Consider the following 25,184-nt stretch of genomic DNA (forward strand, 5'->3'; position numbering starts at 1 on the left):
ACTACAATAATTTATATTGGGATTTCTACAATGGACTCTCCAGGCAGGCAAAAGACAGTCAAAGGCAACAATTCTCGTCTGATTTGGAATAATTAAAACACCTTCCTCACTTTCCAGTCTGTTTTTCTTTATGGCCAGTGTTTATGCCAGACCTCAGCTGAAGGACCCATATCCTTTGCCACGCTTGAATTAATTTTGGTAGGTGTCTGTCCATCTAGGCACAAAAACCCCTTCAGTTTCCTGTTTATATATAGTTCTCACCATTTAGAAATCAGGATTGAAATTAAAACCTTTATATGACAACTGGTGACTGCTATCCTGCTGCTGCATGAAGTCAGTCCCCTGGAATAGAGCCAGCCAATATTTTTGGCAGTTTTCCTGGAGCAGCAAGAGGACTTGCTGACCCTGACATCTGGTGCACCTTATGAAATCCAAGCAATTAATCGTGATCCAAGGTAGAATCTCTCTAGACTGGCTAAGAACGTCTGTTTAGCAGAAACCTTGTGGTATTCATTAAGACCCTTCCAGATAATTTCCAGCAGGTAATTCTCCTAGCCTTGAACAACATTAAGTAATATGTTATCCAGAGCCCATTCTAACATTCATCTGTGGTTTTTGGAAGGTAAACCAGGGATTATTTACTGGGGGATGATATGACTGACTGAAAACAAGACTGAGGATAGAAAACAATCTTTGTGCTATTGTCTGAGATGCCTTTAAGATTAAAAGTGTCGAGGCACAGAGTGGATCTTAGTAGTGTTGCCCTGCTGAAAAATGGGTTTTGCCACTTACTGTTAGCTGGTATGTGACCACTAACACTGCCACCAGTCTGTTGTGAAGGGCCACAGATATCTTTTTAGCAAAGTTACTTCTTAAACTCTGGTGGTAGCAGGTTTTGTTCTTGCTACAGATAAGCAAAGAAGAGCAAGTGCAAATTTTATGTCCTCCAGTGTGAATCTGCTTCTTTACACTAATGGAGAAAGGAGAACAAGCTTTTCAGGTAGATGTATAATGCTCCAACAAACCACCTATTTTGAATGGACATGGCATGTTTTGGGTCACTCTGCTTTTTGTTTGCACTGGCAGGGTTGCACAGAAGGGTAAAAGACTCCTGTTTCCACACAGCGACCTGGTTTCACTGGCAGGAACTCTCTAATACCCACCAAAATGCTTCCTTCAATATCCTGCAAGTGCCTTCCTCTCCCACATATCATGGTATTTAGTAATATGCAATTTTCTGTATCCTGATAAATATGTTGTTTCTAATGTAACTGCAACATTGCAATACGTGTCTTTGTCATCCTGGTCTACCAGGTTGTCTATAAATGAACAGGAACCCACAAAGGGAAGTTTAGTCCTAGTGTAAGCAGATACAACCCAGGTGAAGTTAAATGTGTTTATCTTATTTACACTACAACTAAATTATACTACACCAGGGACAGATCCACTGCAAATGCTATTGTATTGCAAGATGAGGTTGAAAATTATAACTGTGCAATATAATTTTAATCACCTGACACTGGAGTTAATTTTTTGTTGTTTGGCCAGTATTTACAGGATTTAACTAAAAAGCATAACTTGCTCTCTTGATATCTGACCATATAAGATTTTTGACCCCTAACTCCCAGATGGCAGTTCCTTAATGCCCGGATGGTATAAATACAAACTTTTAAATAATACCTAGGTTCTTAAAAAGTAAGATCAGAACTAAGTGGAACAGATTATTCCACAGTTTGTGCTTCAACAACTGTCAATACCCAACAAATAAACATGACTTGTTCTGGTTGTGTTTGGAGATCTTGCAGTGCAGGTGCTTACTCAACCCAATTGCTATGCTGGGAATCATGAAATCTCGTTTAATGTGTGCAAAAGCAACTCATTATGCAAAGAAAATTCCCAGTTTGTAATAAAGCATGGATTTTCCAGCATCTGAGGTTAAATTGTTCTCAGTAGGATACTAAAGAAAAAAAAAGTGCTTGGAAAAAGTGTTTAAATTTCCTGTCCGTTTCAAATAGGTGTCGTTTCACAGTCCCAAAGTTAATGGAAGGCATATTTCTTGGCACTGTGGTTTTAGCAGTCAGGTGGGCTTTTAACTTGCATTCTTTTGCACAGAGTGAGCTGGTGCTTTAGGGAAGGGCCATGCATAAAATCCTGAACCCATTCAGACCCCATTCAAGAGCTACAGGTACCCAACGCTTGGAAGAACCTTGCCCCATGCTCTTGGATACATAGTTTAGAACAAAACAGTGTCCTTTTTAATCCATGCCCTCTTTGTATAATGCTTAAAATTTCTCTTCTATTACCACTACCAGGCTGTGGTGTTAATTAGTTAATCGATTTACAAGTGACTTGGTCGGCTGTAATAAGAGTATAGTCATAGAAGGCCACAGAAATAACCAATACTGTTTTGAAAATGGGGAGAAGATACTTCTCATTTTCTTGTTAGTATGTAAAGTACTTTGGTCACAGCTTGGTGCATAAATTAATTGCTTGCAGTCAAGAACTGGGATAGCAACACTGACTGGAGAAGAGTTTTATAATTGTCCATGAAGATTTTCGAGCCCAAGTGATAACCATGATTCTCGCTGAAAGGAAGCTGAACCGGAGGGGCTGCCAGTTAAGCAGTTAACACATTTTTATTTTGAAGAAAAGCATCGAGGCTCTGATTTTCAAAATGTCTCTTTAACACAAGGACTTCAGGGGAGTGACTCCTGCCTTGCATTGGTACAAGGCAGAACAGAATTAGGCCTTGTATGAAAAAAACCCCAGGATGTTCCCTTCAGTATAACTGCAGGACTCGTTATATGTTGTGCTTAAGTGGTGTTGCAGACATTCATGTGATACAGGCAATACATCTTTGTCAAGGTGACAGGCCTTTTTCGGAAGGAAAATTTCTTCTCCTGCACTCTGTGAAGTACTGTATGTTCTGTATTTAATGTGCACAACACTGAATTCTTAAGCTTTGTAATTCCCTCTACAACATCTGTGCCTCTTGCTGGAGGATGGGATGCTGATGAGAACTCTCCTGTGCTTTGCATATGCCAAAATGGTGTCTTTAAATTGTCACTTCTTTACGTGATTCTTGGTGTTCTGTCCTGTTGCAAGCATCACATCAGCATTGCTTTTCTGAGAAGTCTTTCTAAATACTGTCGGGAGTCTGTCAGGCACTCCAGTTGCATATAAGGGGAAAATTTTCTCAGATTAAAGAAGAGTTATAATACAAACAAGATATTTTCTTAGGGAAAAAAATCCCTAATACGCATTCATAATGTATTTGTACATCAAGGCAAAATAAAATAAACCCAATGTTAGCTATGTGCAAAACTATGAGCCAACGTCAGAAATGGGAGCAGTGAAGGAGACAGTTTAAAGGATAAGCCTTTATTTCTACCTCTACATCTTGTGAATATTTTGCAGTGATGATTCTGTTGACTAAAGAGGGACAGCTCATGAGTAAGAAAAACAGAATGTACCTTTAATTATGCCTAAAAATACTTAGATGTAAGTAGTAACTGTTGAGTAATAGCGGAGCAAATTGCTTTCCTATTTTCTTTAGTAAAGGGAAGCTCAGTGGTATGAAGCTGGTAGAAAAGGGCAGGGAGAGAGGAATGGGAGCTAGAGAGGCAGGGATCTGCCCTGCCAAGGTCATTGAGGAGTATAGGATGGAGGCACGAGTGTGTAAAGCTGGGCTATAGTTTTCCTATGGTTAGCTCAGGGAATTCAAAGTCGCCATTTATCTTACTACTTGGCAGTCATGTACATAATGAAGGCCAGAAGGGCTATCTTTCTGGGAGCGTTTAGTCTCACAGTCACTTTTGTCTTTCAGTCCTTCTTTATCCACAGTCCTCTTCTTCTGATGGAAGGGATAACCTTCAGCTATATCTGTTTGTTGGAGAACTACAGCTTCAGCCTGACGCTTTATCCAATCCATAGGATTTAAAGCGTTTTACATAGCAGGTCGATGCTGAGGCAGAAGCACAGGGATGTGGATGAGATGGCTGTGCAGCTGCTAGTGCCTTGTGTGACCAGAGGCAGGCAGGCAGTGCACAGGAACACAGCTGGCTCAGCCTCCTGGCACGTTACAAGCAGATGAGTGATGTTCAGGGAAGAAAAGTGCTCATGCATGACAAAGCTAGACTAAAATACAGCTACATTACAGTTTTAGACTCAGAGTATGTGAACTGCATCCCTCTGAGGAGAAGGAATGGGAAGGTGTGCACCAGGGGAGCACTACTTGTGCTGCAGCCACTGGCGCCTGTCCTGTCCATGCAGCTGGGCTGCTAGAGCTTCTCTAGGTGGCCTCCCCCTTGAACGGGGGGCTGTATGGATGTTGTATCCTCAGCACCAGCTATTTTGTTTTACAGGCTGGCTCTCATAGTGCAGCATTGCTTACTCATGTATGCATAGTCCCACCAAAGGCGCTGGGTCCAAATGATGAAAAACGAGTGGAATACAGGATGTTAAATCTTAAAGATGAAGAATTTCTTTGTGGTCATTTCCACATTCCCCATACAACTATTGTTGTTACAGTGAATTAATCCAAGAACTTCAAGTGGGCTGCATTTCAATAGTTCATTTTTTTAAAATGTCTGAGCTTTAAGAACCCAAGGAATAACTAACTGTACTATTTTAAAATGACCAGATGCTGCCATAAGATGTGCTTCCAGGAGAAAGGAAAACCCACTCGACTTCTTTGCAACACTTGCACTTTATTTGGAGGGCCTAGAACTCACATGGAGCCAGTTCTGGGAAGGATTTGTGCCTTCCTCTCAACCATCCAGCAGCAGCTGAGAAAAGTTCTCCGGAGCAATAGCACAGCTCTTTAAGTGCAGCGCTTGTAGTGACTTGCTGCAGCTGCTCTTAAAGGTGAGAGGGGAAGCCTACAAGCCATCTTAAAGCTTGCATTTGGCAAGAGAGCATTAACAAAGCCTGTATAATGACCCCTTGCATCTTCTGGATTTATGCTGTGCCTCGTGCGTCTTCAGTACATGTTGCAGCAGATGCATTCTTCAGGGGGAAACCTGGGGGCTGGCAGGTGTTATCCTATACAATTTGCTTTTTCAAAGGCCTCATCCTGCCAAAAAGTTCTAGGAGGAAGTAACTTGAGTCTAAACGTGCTGTTAGTTATGAAGAAAAATCCCCACAGTTACACTCCACTAGGTGTCAGAAAAACTCCATGGTTCAGCCAGAGAGGATGCTCTGGCTGAGGGGGTGGGTTTGCTGTGTAAGCACTTGTGTAACACTTTGGACAGGGCCCAAGGAAAACAATTAGACATTTGAGTTTATTTTTTGTTTATGTAAAATAGTAAATACGCTGTTGGGTCAGCCTTTCCTTTTTTTCCCTCAGAGGAAAATGGAAATAAACTTTTTGTCAAGAGTTATGCCACCCTAAAAAACGGTGAGTGCTGTGGGTTTGTATCCTTCGGCTGAAGCTGGTCTCTGAGTTTTGGGCAAATCTAGCGGAAGTTTTGTGGAAGGTTGGTTCTGTGTCAATAGAAACAAAAGCTGTTGAAGCTGTTGTAGTTGGGATGCTTGTGCATGTGCAGTGAACATCAGATATGATATTTCCCAAGATAGGAACATCCTCCGTTCTTACTTCACTAGGACAAAACTGGTGCAGATTGGAAGTCTTTATTATGAAGAATAATGCCTAAAACCTCCTACCAAAGTATGAAGAAGTATATGCAGATTCACCTAAAATTGTGTCCCAATCTCCTCAACACAGTTCAGCCTTAAGAGGAGAATTTGTCCTTTATGGCTACTGTTCTGCTGCTTCGCTGATGCAGCTACAGTTTGGTTTGTATAGATGGCTGCAACTCAATACATACATTAGTTGTCAAAATTATGTGTACTCATTGTATATAGCATAACTAGGTAGGTCACTGTTTTGCGCATAAATACATATGTATATTTTGCAGGCTAAAATCCCCTTTGGAAACAGCACAAAGTTCACACTCAGTGTATTGATTTTATATCACAATGCATGCACCTCCCTCTGGGAGAAAAGCACATTCCTGAGGATAAAAAGTATATGGCTTGTCAAACACGAAGATTTCTGAAGAAGTTCCATATTTCTAAACTCTTGATTCTTACTAGGTACATGTGCAGTATTCAGTACTTAAGGATCAGACTGTGACCTTTGACAGGAACATTGTCGGGAAAACCGGAAGGTTATTAGGCCAGAAAGGGGGAGTCTAAGGAATGAGTATAGAGACATCCAATTTACTCTGCGTCTTGAATTTCTACCTAAATGATTGTGCTGCTTTGTTATCTATGCATTGCTGCATATATGTCCCAGTGGCTGTTTTTAAAAAGCAAGTATATATTTCCACTCTGTATTGATAATTGTTAATAAAATTTATATTAACACATGAAAGTCACATGTAAATAGTCTTAAAGCAATTTTAAGATCCTAAGAAGTTTCAGGTATTATATTCTGACCGTCAGATATTTGAAGATCGATTGATGCAAGATGATTTTTGAAAGGTTTTCAAAATTTGCTTTCTCTTCCTGAACTTTTGAAAAGAGTACTCTCCACCGTGAGGTTTAGAGACTTCCATTTTGTAACAAAATCTGAAATTCTTAGATGCTGCATGACTCCAGAGTTAGGAAGGTCTTTAAACCTGGCAGACTTGTGACGTAATTATGAGTCAGTGACAACACATACTAATGGTCCTTATCCTTCAGTCAGAGAGTGCAGTTCTGAGGTAGCCCTATAAAACAGCTAATTTAGCATCATAAATTGCCTTCCCATTCAGAAATAGAATAGGTGGTGCTGGGGAGGAGTGTGAGGGCAGAGGAGGCCATCTTGCACCTTCCCTGCTGTGGCTGCCGCCCCGCAGGAGGGATGTGTATCTCTGGCACCTCTGCAGGGATCCTTCTTTCCCCCAGGAGACAGCTATTGACCGGCTGTAATTTAGCACAGGAGAATAAATAGCACCTCAAAAGCACAGCCTGGGATTGGTGATTCTCACTAGGTCTGAACTTCAGGTAATCGCAGACTAAATCTGAACTGCATTGAAAACATCTTGGAGATAATTCTCCAGTGGCTCCTCCTTGGGCTTTCTTCTCACCAGTGAAGAGCTGAGGTCAGGGTACAACCTCAGGATAGTCTCATGTTTAATGTCTCCCTGATCAATCTCTCTGTGAGGCACTGTGTGGTACTTACTCTGAAATATTGACCCGTACGGTGACAGCTGTAGTTGTGTTTTAGGGCAGAAGAGTTGTTCTTAAGCTTGCTTTTTTTCTCACGTACTCTACGGCCAGTTACCTCTTCTGCTGCGTAGAGGTAGGAGGCATTACTAACCTGTGCATCACATCAAGTGAGCCTGGAGGTACCTGGTGTCAGTGTCACTCTAAGTTGCATCTTCTTAAAAATACAACCTGGTTCTGAATCGATTGAAGAAAAATAATTTTTTCAGGTGCAGATGGATACATTGCTAAGCCTAGGGACTGTTCAAGAAAGCTTTCAAGTTGTGAGCAAGTTTTGGGCGGAGTGAGATTTTCAGTACAGAATATGTTTACTGTCTGATTAGCAATTGTGTGTGATAACAACACAGAAACCGCAGCCTTCTGATTCCTGTGATCTCCAGATAGGCTCAGTCTTTTCTGCCTGAAGCTGTATGAAAAGAAACCTTGCTGATGATTTACAGTGACTGCTTGATTCAGTCATTGCTTCTTTTTTATGTCTTGCCTACATTATTACTTTCTTAATGTAATTGTAATGAAAATGTCATTGTGGCCCCTCTGTTACAACATTTTGCTGGAAGATTTCTTCCCACTGTTGTATGGATTTTTTATGAGAAACCTGTGCTGGCTTTGCAACAATATATTTAGAAATGCAGTTTTACACAGTTTTACCCAGTTCAAGCTTAACCTGTGCAACTGTAGCTTTCGTGACAGGATGGAATTGCTTCTATTCCTACAAGCCCTGATCTGCCTCCGAAGATTTTTACTATTTCATAATGGTGTGGAAAATGAAGAAGATTTTCTTCTTTTGTGCCACAATACCCATTAAATCCTAACCAGCAGCAGTATTCTGGGCAGGGTATAAACTATTGCATTTGGACTTCCTTTGCAGTAAAACAGATGTTTCTTCTCGGGCATTTTTAATCTGTGAGGACAGTGCTCCGAACCTTTTCTTAGGATCTAGATCCAGTGGCAGATGATTATGTGAGGTCTTGTTGTGAAAACCATCTTGCAGAAGTGGCATGTTTTTAGTGGGGGGGTGTATGCATACTTGTATATAGACACACGCATATGTATGCATATTTTTTTGATTTGTACATAAAATCTTGTTTCTTTCAGGTAGCTCTTAATTGTGCAAAACTGACCTGACTAAACCAGCAATGAACTGTTTCATGTATTACTACCCATAAGAAAGTTTTGGAAGTTAGAGGAAGCTTTTGGGTTTTACTTGTTAAGAAGGTCTATTGAGGATATCTAGGAAGAACATGCTACAGTTCTTGCGTTGTAAAGTGGATTCTTGCCATGACTTGCTGTCTTAAGGACAGCATGGATGAAGAACAAAGAAAATGTATTTTGAGACCTTAAGTTGCCATAATGCATTTTAAATGTATTGAGTAAGAACTACTAGTTAAAATGTGTCAGTAACAGGGTGATACCTTTCAAGATAAGAGACACACATTGTGTGAGAGAGTATTGTGCATCTTTTTCCAAACCTACTCAAAGAGCCTAAAGCCCCATAGATGGAAGGATAACCATAATAATTTTCAGGACAAACTTGCTGGAATAACGAGCATGCATAAATCTAAACCAGAAATGGTTGTCAGTGTCCTCCATCATGTTTACTAAGAGTCTGAGACTCAGCAGTTGCAAGACTACCCCTGAATCCCATGAAGCTACTTTAATGAGAGCCAGCTTCTTCAGAACTGTCCCCTAAAATTTTCTGCACCCTAATATGAGCCTGTGGTGGAGGTGCTTCTGTGGCAACAAATAAATTCTTAACTATACTCATAATACATGTCATATGACATGACGTGCTGCCCAGTGACCATGTACATGTCTTGTTTAGCACTAAACTTTATTCTGTATCCTTAAGATGTTGTAGATGTACAATAGCCAGCGACTAGATACAGATCCCTTGTTGCTCTTAGTCTTGTTAAATGTAAACAGGAAAAATAGAGAAACAGTGCAAAGTCCTGAGATCCATGCCCCAACTTCCTCTGAAGATGTTAATTAAAGGTATGTCAGATTTTCAAAAAGCATGCAAAATCAGTCCAGAAAAATAATGCTGCCAGTAGCTGTTCCTGTATTGGAATTCTAGACAGTCCCTGGACATAGTGAAGAAAAAAAATAATTCTGTGTGATTGTAAAAAGAACAGTAACTGACTACAATAAAAAATCTGCCTTGAATGTGAATGTTACTTTCTTTCTCCAGCTTACTTTGTACCTGAGCCAAAATTCTAAATTTCACCTTTACGTCTCTGCGTAAGGAAAAAGCACCTCTCTAATATCTTGGCAGATAAAGAAAATTCATCCACATGATGTTGTTCAGCTTACAAAACTTAATTACAAAATTTTGTAATTACAAAATCTTGTAATATTCGTATTTGTTGTAAATTCCATTATGCAGAACATGCCACTGAACAAAGTACCTATAGGATTTAATTATGTCAGCTATTATTAAATTGTGGAATGGGAAAGGCATGTGTAAAGAATTCCTGCATGCCATCAAGGAGACCAGTGATGACAAAGCTGCAAATTTTGCCCCTGTAATGTCTTCACATTATGTTGGGATCTGATGGGGTTAATAACGCCTGATGATGTTCAAAAATTATTTTCTTCATGCCTTACAATGCTACAGCTGCAGGGAGGAGCAGGCAAACCTTTGTGAATGAATGGAACCTAAGAGACACAAAGGCATTAAATACACCCACGCATTCTGCATGTGCTAAGAGGACTTGATGTAAATATCCCAATTGTGACCTGCATCCCTATCTAGACAATAAATCAGCCACTACTTTTAAGATGAGGAAAAATACCTCTGTGTGAATGTGATTTCATGGGTACTCTCAGACACTGTGGCTGGAAATAGCCCTATCAGGCAACTCTTCTAGCCTGCCATGAGAATGAATGAAAAGTTTTCTGCCACCATGGATAGACGAGGTTTGCTGCCTTCCTGCCACACTTTTACAGATGCCATGCATGTCTATTTGTCAACCTTGACGTATGTCTCTCCTTGGCAGCTGCTTCTGTTGATTGTCAGATGAATTCAGGTTTAGTTTATGGGGCTATTGCAACACACTGAATTAGGAATGAAACTGCCTGTTGAAACAGAAAAGTAAATGCAACTCCTCCAGCTGGTTCAGAAGACACTTCTTGCTAACAGGCTAGAGCACCTCTCCAGCACTTGTTAGAGATGCGTGTCCAGCCGCATTCATTCGCTACTCCCAGTATGAAATTAATTCCATGCTGAAGTTAATTCCAGGTTGAAAATAACTTTGTGCCAAAAAACCCCAACCAAAACCCTAAAAAAAATATATATTGCGGAAAAATGGAGATGTTGAAGTACGTATCTGAAAGAAAGAAACACAGATTAAAAGGAAGGTATGAGGGAAGGTAGATGCAAGTAGGAAAGCAGCAGATCGGTAATTTGTAAAAACCATGGTAATCATCTGGGATGCAAAGCAAAACACCATAATAAAGAACAAATTATTATAAATACTGTGTTTCTTCCCCTCTTTGCCAGAATAAGTAGACAGGAACAGATATGCCAGCTTGTTCCCCCCATATGTTTTCACAAGTGCACTTTTGTTTGTTATGGAAGAGATGCTTTTCCATGATGCGATCTGATTTTTATATTACTGCATGTGACTTTAATCTAAGATCTGATTATTTCTGGGAAAAGGAGAATGAATCTACCCAACTGTGTCCTTTGTGGAAACAGAGAGGACAGTGCTGTTGGGTTCTTCTATTACTCCCCTAAAGGGTTTTGCTAACTCTCTGAGGTCCACGCCTTCCCTCTGCCGTCCCTTGGAACTGTCCTGATCTTTGTTCATCCTTTTAAATGGTGGAGGTGGTCTTTTGGCTCACATGAATGCTTGTTCTATGTAAATCACATGTTTCTGCCAGGCCTGTTTAGCTCATTGTAATAATAAACCATAAACGGGTTCCAAAAAAAAGTGTCTCTGCATTTCGATTTGGTTTATTTTAGCATAACTTCAGAGATCAGAATGTAAGATGAAACACAAATCTGCTTTTGTTGGCCTGTATCCTTGGAGTATTATGACAAGTGAATTATTGCAGGCTTTGCGGGAATACATTATGGGGTATATTATGGCCCTGAGAGTCTGCAGAGATCTGGAGGAAGAAAGAGATTTAGCTATTTAGTCTATAAGTCGTGTCGGGACGCGCTGCTTGTGGCGTAGAGTGTCTTCTACAGGGAAGTGCAGGAACCTCATTGACATATGAGTTCCTTCCTGGCCTCATGCTGCTGGCTTGAAATATTAGAATCATGGTAATGAAACCCGTCAGCCTAGTCCTAGTGTCACCAGCATCTGCTGATCTGTTGTGGGTGACACTTGCCTCCCAAGCCAGCATCCGCCAAATGCAAGTGTCCCAGTTGCTATGGCCCGTGGTGACCTGGGAGAACCTGCCCATGTGAGTCCCTGCTCACACGTGCAGGGAGCCTGCGGGCTCGGGCGCGGGTATAGCAGACGCCCGCAGCAGGGAGAGGTGCCGTTACCCCACCATCAGTCATTTCGTTGTGATTTTAGGTAGGCTGGCAGCTCTGTTACCCAGGCTGCTCGTTATTTCCCACAGTAAACCTCTGGTTTTCATTTTCCACAACTTTTCCAAAACTTCGTTTAGGCAAATTTTCCATGCCTTGGGCAGGTTTTTGTTTCTGAAAATACCAGTCAAAGTAGTTCTGCTGTTTATGAGAACAAAGCGAAGGGTAAACAATGCACTGGTTTCCAAGGCTAAAAAAGGTTAGATGACCTTTGCTTTGGGAAGTTCAAGTGCCTTGGAGCTCTGCAGTGGGGGCTTTCTCTGGCGCAAGAGCTGCTTTTATGTCAAGGATGTGCTTTTGGTCCTTTAGCGAAAATCCACTCATGCTTTGCCAAGTTACAAACAGTTGAAAAACTGCAATTTATTCATACTCAGAAGAAACTTGTTAAAATTTAGCAAGGAAAATCTCTGTGGTGTGTTGGAGCCTCCACAGTTTGCTGCGCCGGTCAGACCCAGCATTGCATGCTCTAGGTTCAGGCTACGGGGATGGTGCCAGAAGGACTTGGCGATGGCCATTTCCCACTGCTTGGTCCGTAGCATGGTCAGAGGTGATGCACATCTATCTTTCTTGTGACTACCCTGTCCTTTGCACCCAGACAGGCTGGAAGAGAAACAACAGTGTAGACAGAGACTGTGAAATCAGGTGAGGAGGCTGGCCTGCCAGAGTGTAGGATGAGAAAGGGACTAGCTGGACATGGACATTAGGATGAACTGCTGCGGAAGTAAGGATACCGAGGGGGTACTGGGTCTTGAAGTCAAGTGCTACTGTGGGAGATGCCTGTTTTTACTACCATGCTGATATATTTCTTCAGCACAGAAAATTGTACTCATTCATACTCTGTCCAGAAGCACCTTCATGTTACTGTTTGATGACAGGTTGAAAAGCAGTATTGATATGTTGTTATTATTGTTATTGTTAATTTTTTTATTCTAACAGGACTGGCGTTCTGTAAGTATTCAGAAAGATACAGTAGCCAAGTTATTTTTATTTCTGCTTCTGTCATTGACATACATATGACTTATATGACAGACATAACAGCCTTTTTCTTAATTTGGCCTCCTTTGCACAGTGGGAAATTACATTCTTACATGGCTTGCTTGTCTTATAATTAACCACTGGTAATTATCACATTCACTGCTGCAAGAGCATCACCAAAGAGCATGGTTAATAGGTGGAGTGTACAGTATCTGTATGTATATGGTTTTTGCAGGGCCACGTTGCAGGCTTGGGAGAATGGAGAAGACCTTGCATGTGCTTTTGCAAACTCTTTTGTGAATTTATAGCAGCATGGATCCTCCTCCAGCCCTGCCATTTACTCAGAACACCTGCACACTGGTGAGTTTATTTTGTGTAGGTGCTGCAAGCTCAGACGCTCTGCTCAGTGCTGTGCTTCACAGGGCTGTACTAACAACCTGCTGGACCTGGGGCTTTGAAAGGACACCTCCCCTCTTGTCTCTTCTCTTCTCCTTTGTCATCATTAACATTTTATAGCTCTTAATGTCTGTTTCTCAGCCTTCTCCTGGCAGCCCACAGTCCCAGGTCTGGGCAGTGCTCCGCTGGTCGGGCAGGGCTCCCGCCGGGGCTAAGGGGGCCCTGGGGGAGCATCATCGACTGGCTGTTGGGGAGCGGGACCAGACCTGAGCGTGAAGAGCTGATGTCAGCAGCACCGAGGGAAGCCGTCTGTGGGCAAACAGAACCGGCACATGGCTTAAAAGTCCGTGGGGCTTTGTTCAGTCAAAACAGAGCCTCTGCCAAGCTGCTAATTGTAGCTCTATTTTTTCCCCTCCTGCCTTCACAGGTTAAAAATGGAAATTCATCCCTCTGCAGAGAGCCCTGCCTCCTTGTAGCTCTGGGGGGACTCTAATCCGCTACCACCTCCTGCGGTGCATGGCTAGCTTTCTGACAGTTTTCAGCATCACTTTTTAAGACATTTTTCTCTTTTTCAAATGCTTCCCTTACCTTGGCCTGACATATGGTTTTGCTTTAAGAGCAAAATGGTTTTCCATAGGCAGCTGGTGAGGTCCCTGAACACATGTTCCTCCAAAACACAAAACCCTAGAAGACATCAATTCCCACTAGAAAGGTTACTTACATACAGCTGCAGAACACTGCTTTAAAGTTTTGGAAAGTAATACTGTAGTCAGCTGACATCATTTAGTCACTTTGATTAGTTTCTTGTGCCTGATTGCTGAATGTCCTGAGTAATGACAAATGAGGCTCCTTCGAAGATCACATCTATATGCACTTAAGTAACAACCAGAAAATAAATCATCATTTGTTTCAGAGCTAAACCCAGGGAAAATGGCCTGAGGATGTAACCAGATTAGCTGGACAGCATTTAAAACAAAAGTAATTACAAAATACATGTATTGCAGCCAAAAGTATTGTTTGAAAAGAGGGTTCTCCCTGTTTCCAGTCTTAAATAAGGTGGGGAAAATGTTTCTTTCTGAAAAGGAAACAAGGGAATTACAGAGACAAAGGCCAGCTTAAGAATCAAAACCACATCCATTCACCCACAAGTTTTCTCTTTTTTGAATGCCTGCGGAAGAACGGGCAGGTTGTAAAATCAGAAGAAAAGAATGTGTTTCTTACTGGGAATAGGCACTGGATTTGGGTAAGCTGATTCACTGTCTGTGCCTAGTGACAGAAAGCTGCTCTTTTTTCCTCCAGGAGCTCTGCCACTTGCACCCTGCCCTGCTGCAGAGCCCATCAGCCCCAGCCGCACGTGCTGCTCCTTGCCAGGCACTGAGCTGCGCCTGGGCAGTAAAGGCTGCGCGGGCAGTGCCAGCTCTGCACGGGCACGGCTATCTCAGGGGCGTGCAGTGGGATCCTCTCCGTAAGGGAACGTCTGACCTGGCTGGTTTAGAAGTCTCTGGTTTTGGTTCTTCCTCCACATTAAATAAAGCCATTTGTGACTGTCTGTTCACATGCTGTGTCTTTCCTGTCCCAACTATATTTTTAAGTGGCTGCTTGGGCCAGCCAGCACTGTTCCCTTTCAAGTGTAGGACTTCTGGTTTTCCTGTACAGCTTCTTGTGATCTTTATTGTTTGCCCTCACAGTAAATGGCTGAGTCCCTAACTAGAGTCATGAAAAAAAAGAAAGAAAAAGAGAGAAGTGCCCCATGGATGGCAGTCCTATCTGAGAGCACCCCAAAGGGCAAGAGTTCATTCTAGGGGCATGCACTCTTTCTGCCTGCAAGTTGGATGTACCTTGTAATAACCTAAATTTCCACACTGGTGAAGCAGCTCAGGCCCATAGGCGACAGCCATGGTGCCTGTGAGAAGGCTTCGTGACAGCACAATTTGCTCCTTTCCTTCCTCCTGTACTCTTGGGTGCAGGAAAGTGTGGGAGGTGGATGGCTGTGCTTTCGTGGTGGGTCACGGTTTGTACTGCTGCAGCGGCCCTGAGCCATCAGGAAATCTCAGGACAGCCATGGACGGTTCCCTCACTACTTCTCTTTTCTGGGCTATCCTGGGTGGAGAGCACAAGTCATTCATAAGTTAATGTGTTTGAAATTCTGTCATACCCTCTCCTGGGTCTTTTCAGCTTGGCCAATTACTATCCAAGCAACAGCAAATAGATGCCAACTTTTTTTCACCATGAGCTTTTCACCTACCTTTTTTTTCATCAGTTTGCTGCTGGGGAGAAGGCTGAGAGCAGCCCTAGCTCAGATCAGAAGTGCAGTGGGAATATACTTTCAGTCTGTGACTAAATTGTAACACGGAGGCCAATGCACCCAACAGCAGCAGCTCCTAAATGCTGGCTGGTACCGTTGGGATATTTGCATCTAGAGGCTTTGCTCAAGAGACCGTGCCCATTGATAGAAACAGGTGATGAGCAGTCTCTGTAAAAGTGTCGTTACAATTTTTTTGATTGTGGTAAGGCTGATTTGAATTTAGAAAGAAGATACAAGAGAACAGGTTAGCATTTTTCTTAGCCTTCTCCTACTGAGCTTCATTTCCTTTAAAACACTCCTTTGAGATAAACTGAATGTTGTTTGGTTTGAGCTGAAGACAATTTTGGAGCATTCGTAAAGACTTACTTGGTATTTTGGTATTAGCAATTTGGTATTAAACTGGATGTTGCCATTTCCCATCTAGTGCCAAAGGTTTATGTATTTATTTTTACCATGTCTACATGTTGGATAGTGATTTTTGCCATTGGCACATAGGACATGTCAACAGTCCAATGATACATTTCAGAAAAACAGATTTTCTGCCTTTATTTTTAACAAGAATGTGGATCTGCTCAGCTCCTTCTATTAAATAGGCTTCATTTTCCCAAAATGCCTAAACCTTATTGTGGAAAATTGTGAAAATAGCTAGCAGTTTAACATTTTAAAATATTAGATTATGCTAATCCGATGTCAGTTTATCTTAAAATAGGAACAAATCACAACCGATCGTCTTTACAAAATGGCAGATCTTGATTAATTCTACAGCAATAATTCTGTCTGATGGTATCAAACCTGGATCCTTAAAGCCTCTTCTTGTTGAAAGCACTGCCTTATGTAAGGAAAAATAACAGGAAAAAATATACCACAATTTCTCAGTGAAAATCTCCAGAGAATTGCTCAATGGCTTTTCAAACCTCTGTAAGGAAAAACAGCCAGCCACACTGGACTGGATGCCTGTGTTTTAAACTTATAAATGGGATTGCAAGGTGATGAAATCTGCAGGGTGATTTTTAGGCAGGAAGCTGAAACTGCTTGCATCTGAAGTGCTAAAATGTGACAACCAGTGTATGTATTTTTAAAATGAGCGTGAAAATTCACAGTTATCTGCTTTCAATAAAGAAAGAGCAGGAATTTCACAATAAAACAATAAACTCATAAACCTTAAAATATGCACATGCAACAGGTGCTGATTTGTACAATGATATTAAAATGTAATAAAATGTCTCACTATTGTCCAAAAAGAACTGCAGCCAGGATACAGCATTTGGCTGTGTTCTGCCCTTGATGGGAATTAGTTCTGATATCCAAGGCTAACATGTGTTCGATAAAGAGATGGAATTCTTTTGGGAAGAGAATGGAAAGCATGTTCTGGTTCAAAATCGCTTGCTTTACTTTATTGAGAGGTCTCTATTATAGTTTTGGGGATTTTAAGCTCTTTCTTCCTAATGTGTGATTCAGCTGGAATGTGGATTTATCACCCTTTCATTCCCAAAATTTCTGTGACTAGCTCCCAGAGATGCTAGTGAGGAAAGGACTGTATGCATCTTGCCCACCAGATGAAGCAACGCAAGCAAACAGGCTTTGGTTTCTTTGTCTGTGCAAGCTCTGTCCTTCTGCCCTGCTCTTGGTAGAGCCTGCCTGCCTTCCTGGTATCAGCTGCAACTGAGAGCAAAGCTTGGCATGTCTGGTGGCCTCCTTTTTAGGGACAGGGCGTGAGTGCTGTGAGAGTGGAGAGGAGGTCTGCTCAGTGAGCGTCCAGGTCAGTGACATCCAGCTGCTGGGAGCTGTGCTTGGAGGGGTGAAGATCTGAATCCCTGCTTGGTACTTTCTCTGAATTTCGTATGTAGCTGAAGGGTATATATTAAATACAGACACTGCGTGACACCAGAAGGAAGACTGGAAAAGGAAAATAGTACTGGGGTCTCTTCCTATCCATGCTAATTGATTACCACAGAAGCACTGCTAAAAGTGTGACTGCAACCTTCACACTGTCCTTGACATTTTATTTTCATGGTGGCGCTCAGTGAAAGAACAAGTTTCCTGTCCAAACCCTCATTTTCTGGGCTGACTGTGAAAATCTATGGAAATGCCTTTGGTTTTAGAAATAATGCTGATGCCACCATATGTCCTCTTGCAGATCTCTGATCTAGACTGCTCTGTTTCTCAAATTCATCAGTTGGTGCAAGGTTATGGTTTAGGTGAACAGCAACCAAGAATCAGATCTGGTTTTGATACAATGTGCAGCTCTACATATAGGGTGGGAGAGGTTGGAAAGGTTTTGCTTGTAGATTTTCATGTATGTACTGCATATTTACTTTTAGAAAACCTCAGTTATGTTTTAGGCTGTGGGATCCTCTAGATCCCCTAGACATAAAGTGGAAGCTATGGGTCCACTTACTTTCTCTAGAACTTACTCTGCATTTGCAGGCCTGCCTTCTGGGCTGTACCAGGATGAGTATATGTATATATATACACACCTCACCTTAAGTATAACCAGATACCATTTAATAATCAATCTTTTATAGCCCCCTGGTCTTGGGTGAAGCAACAAAGCCTTTTGCGAACATTGTGTTTTCTAGTGATCACGGCCAAGACATTACAAGTTCCCTTTAAAATGAAGGGAAGTTAATGGAACATACTTAAATAAATCCAATGTTGTAGTAAATGGAAACCGAGAAAACGAAACTGCTTCTAATATCATGTGTACAAGTCTTTATGTTTTTACTGTATAACCATTCCCTTCATTTAAAAAAAACCATATTAGTGAAGTGATTAGAATCAAATGCAACAGGAATTGAGTAGCCGGGTCCGCTTCCTTGAGGGATGCCCACAGTTTCAGGTCCTGCCCATAAGAACTAGGCTTTGGGATAGAGATGTTTTTTTTATCACAGCTGAAATAGATGTAATTATGACTTAGATTTTTCAGTTTTAAATTGAAGTCTGTTGAAAAGTTTGTTTTGAACAGTTTTAAATTAAAGTCTGTTTTGAAAGTATGTATAAAATGTAGTGTGCATGTTCACCTGAAAGGAGGAGTAGGGTTATGCAAAGAGGTTAACGATGAAAGAGGTGCTAATGAGCTGCTTCCTCACAGGTTATATTCACAGTGGCCAATTCACTGTTCACTGAGGTCTATAGAAGAGCTCCCATGTCAGAGGAACCTAATCTCTTGGTTATGAGGTCTGAAGGGATTACAGAAAAAAAGAGATTTTGACTTGATACAATACATTTGCAAGGAAAATAAAGTAAGTTCAGAAGATGAGTGATGAGAGGTTTTGCCTTTTCAAGATGCTGTTTTAACTGAAGGAGGCTTCAGCCTTTGAATCATTGTCAGAAATTACTGAAAAAAAGACTTGTCGAGAATATTGGATTTAAATTTTAAATGTGTTTCCTTGAATTATCTGAATTATCTGCTCATGATCACCTGTATAGTTTCAAGATGGAGGCACTGCAAAAGTGTACGCATGAGTACTTCACTGTGTGTCCCACATGCACATGAAACTCCTCTACCCTACTTGCCTCTCTGTACCTGCATCCTTGGCTTCCCTTGACAACGAGAGAAACAAGGCTTTCAGACCATTTTACACTGTATCATTCTGGTGGCATGTGGCTAAAGCAGCTTATACAGATGCAGCTAGAAAAGCTCTTATGCCTTCTCACAGTTTTTGGTGGGATGCCATGCTCATCTGAGCACGTACTGTGATAAAACAGCATCTACACTGGAAACTTTTGCCGGCATAATTATGCAAGGCAACAAGACCCCTCTGGTACACACTGTAAATAAGACCCAACAATATTCTATATTATAAACAGATTGAGGACCACCACAGACTTTCCCCCCACGGATCTGTTCATTGTTTCTCTGCTACAATTGCCAAACACTGGCCGTAAAACTTCCTTTAGTCCCTGCTTTATTTTCATGGTGGGTGCCACAGTCTTATCAACATGTGTCATGCACGATGGCAATCGCTACTACCTTTTTGCCTTTCCCTACTCTTCTGCTACTGAAATCCAGCAGTGTTACCCTATGTACTGGAGCAGATCTGTGGGGTTTTTCTGATCAGCAAAAAGCAAGGATTTTTCATGAGAAAAATCTGTGTGAGAAGTAAAGGAAGAGATGTGACACTTTATTAAAAAAAGAGCTTGAGCCGAGAAAAAGTCTCAAATTTCTATTATTCCTTAAACACATCCAAAGCTGTCTGTGTCAGCCTTTGTTGGCAGTGAAACATAACATCACTCATTGCATTGGACTCCGCTCCGAAGGCTGCAACAAATATTTGCCTTTTGCTTTAAAATGTTAACGTAACTGATACTTTATTTTACAAGAGGTAGAGTGGCATTGCAGAGGCTCTCTCTTTTGGAGCAACAAGCTGGGAAGTGTACCAGTGTGAAACAACAGTCAATGCCTCCCACCGTGGGGTGGATTTTGGCAAGAGGGTGTGATGCACATCTGGTCTGCTGCTCCTTTCTCTGGGAACAGCTCTAGTCACACTTTTTATACTCGGCCTGTGTTGACTTAGAAGCTCATTTGACATCAGCATTTGACGGGCAACACTGATGAAAAGGGCAGGGCATACTTTAAATTAAAAAAGGGTGAGCTTTTTTCACCTGTTTTTTCAATACATTGTGAAAGAATACATATGTTGGCTGACCAATTTTAAATTTGTGCACCAGGAAAGCCGATGCCATACAAATCAATGAAGTTAACAACAGAAGATCATACTCATGGCTTTACAGAATTGGCAAGGGGAGGTGATACATTATCAGAAAACAGATCTGTGATGTTCACATCTCATATCCCATATTTTCTTCATTTGTCTTCCTATCATTCCTGGGATGCTAGTTTTGACACCTGTTTAATTTCTTCTCACAAACATCTGCTGCTTTCTATGCCGTTTTTGTTGCAAATTTCCTACACATATAGGTCTTACAAAATGAAGGTTAAGTCCTTGGCACAGGGAAGCAGGCCTCCCTCATTTGCAAACCAGAATGTCTTCACTTCAGTGGGTACTGGCAAAGTGTTTAAAGTTCCTGGCCTGTAATGTTAGAGCTTGGGAAAAGTATATTCCGCTAAATGACATTGGTGAGGGTGCAAAACTCTAATTTTACATATAAGCCTTATTTTATTGTCTCTATTTTTTTTTTTTTTCTAAATTAAATTGAAGATTGGGTGAGTCAGTTTGGGAAACTTGCATTGCATCAATCGCTGCTATATTCCTCTCCGAAAGAAGAGGGAAACATAAAGAGTCTTACCCAGAAACATCACATTATTTTTTAATAGTGAGACTCAAACAGACAAAACCCTAGATTTTCCCATATATATATATAGTTACTGAGAAGCTGAATTTAAAAGAAAACACTAAATTTTCACAATCAGCTTGCCAGCCTTCATTCACCACAGTAAGTCCTAAGTCCTATTCACCAAGTATTTTTTCTGACCTTGCTGAATGTTCTCTCTGGGCAGAGGGTATTTACTATAGAGCCACTGAATTACTAGCATTTGTTTTACTAAGTATATAAGAAGTGCTGAGTCACATGTGGTAATGTTTTAGATGACACCATCTTTTCATCCAGTTAATTTTGCCCATCAGTGTGGCATGGCATTGCAAGAATGACTGCATAATGGAAATATGAGGATGGCTTCTGACTTATGACATTTAGAGAATCTGACCCTTTAAAGCTTCTTGGTTTCTCCTGAGAAATAATTTACCGCGGTGGTCTGTCTTAGATAAAAAGGAGGAAAGAGTCTGCCAGACAAGTGCAGCTTTTTTTGCTCCCTGTACTCTTCTTAGGTCTTGCATTTCCAGTGGTCTCTTTGACATGTTTCCCTGTGAACGCTTGTGCTAAGTACTGACAGAATGAAAACTGACCCTGAGTTTTGCCTGCTGGTTCCATTTCTGGCAAAATTCTGCTCTCCACTCCATTTGCTTTGTTCAGCTTCCATGTCACATCCAGTCTTTCTCCTCTCCTACACATGGAGGTTATTGTTGAAGCTTGCTTATTCTTCGTCTGGGGTGGGTGAGGGGGTGGGTGTATGTGGTGTGTTTCCTTCGAAATATGAGATTTCCTTCGAAATCCAATATGAGATCTGTCTTACCTAACTTTAAAAGTTATTCAGTCTCATCCCTCTAATCAGCAGTTCAAAACTTCATTTTCCTACCCTAGAACAGGAATGATGAACCAGGCTTTACAGAGAGATAACCATGTGAATCCCATTTCATGCCTCTGCTCTAACTTTGGCTTTGAATACCACTTGGTAGTAACCAATGCCCTTCAGCAGGTGTGGTACACCCCTTGCCACCCCTTGCTCCCTTGTGTCTACTTCTCTTAGGTCCAATTCTGGCTCCTGCTCATGCTGTCCATCAGGTTCAGTCTTGTTCTCCCATGAACTCTGGGACACCTCTTCTCCCACCTCCATTTTGGACCTTCTCTCTTCCTCTTCACCCAGCACTGTATTTGCTCTCACCCGCATGTGAACCTTTGCTCTGCCCAAACTCAAAATCCTCCCATCTTCTGCATATTCCAAAATCCTCACAAAAAGGCCTCTGTGTTGAAGTGCCCATCCTTCTTCTTCTGCCTATTATTCCCAACATGTGCTTCTTCCTGGCAGGTGTGGTATCATTAATTACTCTAAACAAGTAGTTTGGGCATATGCTGAATCCAGGTGTGTCTGGTTTCTAATGAATTAGGACTTCCTCATCGATCATTATTTCGGTAGGATTACACTAAGACTGTAGCAGGAACATGCATTGGCACGCTCCTACAGATCAAGACTTGAATACTGTAACACATGGGAAAAGCTTCAGTCTGGCTTTTTTGGATACCAGAAAAGCCATAAGGGTGAGAAACTTGAAGAACTGATCTCTCTGGTAATTTGTAAGAGTGATTCTCTAGCAATTTATAACATGTAAATCCTGACTGAAGACATTACTGAGATGAGGCTAGTTGTAACCATCTTTTTGTTGGGATGCTCTGGGTTATGCTGAGGGATATTCTCACAGCATTTTTCTGTCTACAAGAGGTCAGAGAGGGATTTGATCCTCTGGGTGGCTTCCACCTCTCAGCAGCTACCAACAGCTTCGTTCTTGTATTGACTGCCAGGGTCAAATCTATTGGGATGAGGTGAGGTGAAAGGGTCACATATTCTAAACAGACACGTAAGCAAACAGAACAGAATTCCTTAGGAAATCAGGCTGAAAAAAAGAAGAATGACCTAGAACAGCAACAAAGTGCTTTGGTTTGTATACAGTATTTTCTGTGCTGCCTTCTTAATGTAAACTTTTTGGAACAGACATGTCCACTTATAATTCCACAGAGCATAGCAGAGTCTTTGCATTCATTAAACAAACAGAAATATAGGAAAGTTAATTACTGGTCATTTTCAAGTATGAGGATTTCTAGCTTAAATGAGAGAGACACCAAACATTTTAAGGTCAAAGCCAATAGGAAATCCTTTTTCCTGTAATACTTAAAACTGACTCCTTTAAAATAATTGCTGATAGTTTAGAATTACATTTCAGTTGGATGGCAGCTTCTAATTTGGTGGAAGTTTTCTGTGCTCCAGGTCTTGGACTTTTGGGCAACTCACTGTGATTAATCACCAATGTTATTTTGAAATGTACTTTGTCCACTCTCATCAGTTTCTATGGCTGATTAATGCAGGGCTCGCTATCTTTAAATAAAAAAAAATTTAAATGTCTGATATAGTAGCAAAAATGCACAGCCATTTACCAGATATGGTGCAATACTGAAACTCAGAAAGTGTAACTTCCAAAGTCTTTAATAATCTAAAAATATCTGCTTGATTGAAATGATTGATGGTGCTTGTATTAGAAAGTGTATCATGTCTCACTCCCACTGAGTTCAAAACTTTACAGCCAGCTACCTCCCAGCTGGAGGCAGCCTTGAACAATAGTGGAATAAATCATTGGAAAAACACAGCTTTTCTGGAGGATTTTTGTGGGTTTTTTTTGTTTAGGTACTTTTTCCTTGTGGTACAGAATTAAGAAATAATTGTGGGACCGGGACCTATGTGACTGGATGGTAGGATTGCATTCTGTAGGCCAATTGGATTTCTCATTGAAAAGGTTGATCCTCCTTGTTTGAACTTGGTTCTTTGTGGGTTTCAAGTGCAAGATACAGCTGGTGGCAGGGTTTCCCTCTGCAAAATATTTCTTACCGAGGAACACTGGGAAAGAGGGGAAACAGTCTCCTAACGACTGTTTTGAGCCAAATAAACCCTGTGAACAGCATGGCTCCTGCTGGAATGAAGTTGCAGATTAGTCATCAAAACTAATGGTCTTTTTGGGAATCTACCGAAAAGAAAAACCTTAAAAAGTTTATGTCATAAAGTCATAATGTATGCAAATATTCCAGTGGTCATTTCATACGATGGACAGAAAACCAGTCAAATCCTGCTTGCTTTGCAAACAGTTTATATCACTGGGATAGAATCTGTTAGCGGAATAGGGAGAAACTGCCAAGTACCATAATTCATGTCTTAAAATTATATTTGGGACATTTTACCTTGGAGAAAAAAGGACAAAATTGTTTTCTTTCACTTAAGAGGAGTTCTTCGCTTCCAGAAAATCAGGAGGATAGTGTATACAGAATTACAGTATGTTTCTGCCTCCTAATTCTGACATAAATAGGGAGTACCTGCACTTATTCAGGCTCGCACCAAGGTGAACGGCATAATATCGCCCTTCTGTTTGGTCAGTATTAGACATACAGCCATCTTTTTGTATTGATTTTGTAATACATCCTCATATGCAACACTAACGCTGGCCTGAATCTAAGGGTTTGGATCCTCCTTCTAGGCTTAAAGTATTGCCATGCTAATCTTAATTTACTTCATGTATTTGTCTGGGTTTTAAGCCTCAACTTTTTAATGATCATTTTAATTTTGAGAAAATCCATTGATCAGTGTTAATTACAAAACTGCAAATGAAAACGATGTCATGAAAAGTAATCATTCCAGATTGGATCCTGTAGCATTTAGACATGCAAATGGTCCCTTTTTTTTGTATGCTTTATCTTACCAAAACTACTGACACAAAGGTATGATGCTTGAGTTAGAAAACTGTGAACCTTCTACAGCCAAGTCTATTGGGTATTATCACAATGCATCAAACTACCTAAGTAAAACTACCAATTAATTAAAAACTGTGCCACATATGAACTGTACCACACTATAAAGCACCACTACAGAGATGTGCGAGTGTCCTGTTCATAACAATCCAAGGCATAAGTTGTGTGGCAGGTCAGAGAGGTAGGTGAATGAAATTGTTGCTAAATTAGGTGATTAGTACTTTCATCATTATGTTTGCCTGCCCATTGTATCTCTGCCTGTCAGATCTTGCCTTTGAATTCTGATCTGCAGGCATGAAATGGGCACTTCCTCTCCCAGTAAATCCTTTTGTATTCCAGCAAAACAGAACCTGAATGGGGAGACACAATCAGGGCTCTTTCAAGAATAAAACTGTTCTCCCTGCCATATTACTACTGGCTTAGCAAACAGTTGAGAGGGATTTATTGGCTGGCAGGTGGAGGTGAATAATGATTTAAGCAGAACTTTTTTACATGGGCAATCTCCAAATTGTTTAGCTAACTGGTGCCTAGCAGGAAGGACAAGTAATGTCAGATCCATTCTTTAAAAGGAGTGTTCTTTCACGTTTGCTACTTGGCTCAGCATTTTTTGTTTTGTTTTTACTCTCTCTTTTTGGGGTGATTTTTTTTCTTTTTTTAGACTAAGACCTA

The 25,184-nt window shown here is 41.1% G+C and overlaps 1 long non-coding RNA gene across 2 annotated transcripts in view; it reads left to right on the forward strand.

Annotated features, from left to right (window-relative positions):
* The first annotated feature begins 5,262 nt into the window (after positions 1–5,262).
* Positions 5,263–25,184, forward strand: part of LOC114014253 (uncharacterized) — a 49,628-nt gene continuing 29,706 nt past the window's right edge. The window contains exons 1-2 of one of the 2 annotated variants that reach the window (XR_003557674.2): positions 5,263–5,398; positions 12,963–13,087. This is a non-coding gene — a long non-coding RNA (uncharacterized LOC114014253). The remainder of the gene's footprint in view (positions 5,399–12,962; positions 13,088–25,184) is intronic. The other variant, XR_008730625.1, reaches the window with a different exon arrangement.

This window comes from Falco cherrug, chromosome 1, assembly GCF_023634085.1.
Source record: "Falco cherrug isolate bFalChe1 chromosome 1, bFalChe1.pri, whole genome shotgun sequence".
NCBI lineage: Eukaryota > Metazoa > Chordata > Aves > Falconiformes > Falconidae > Falco > Falco cherrug.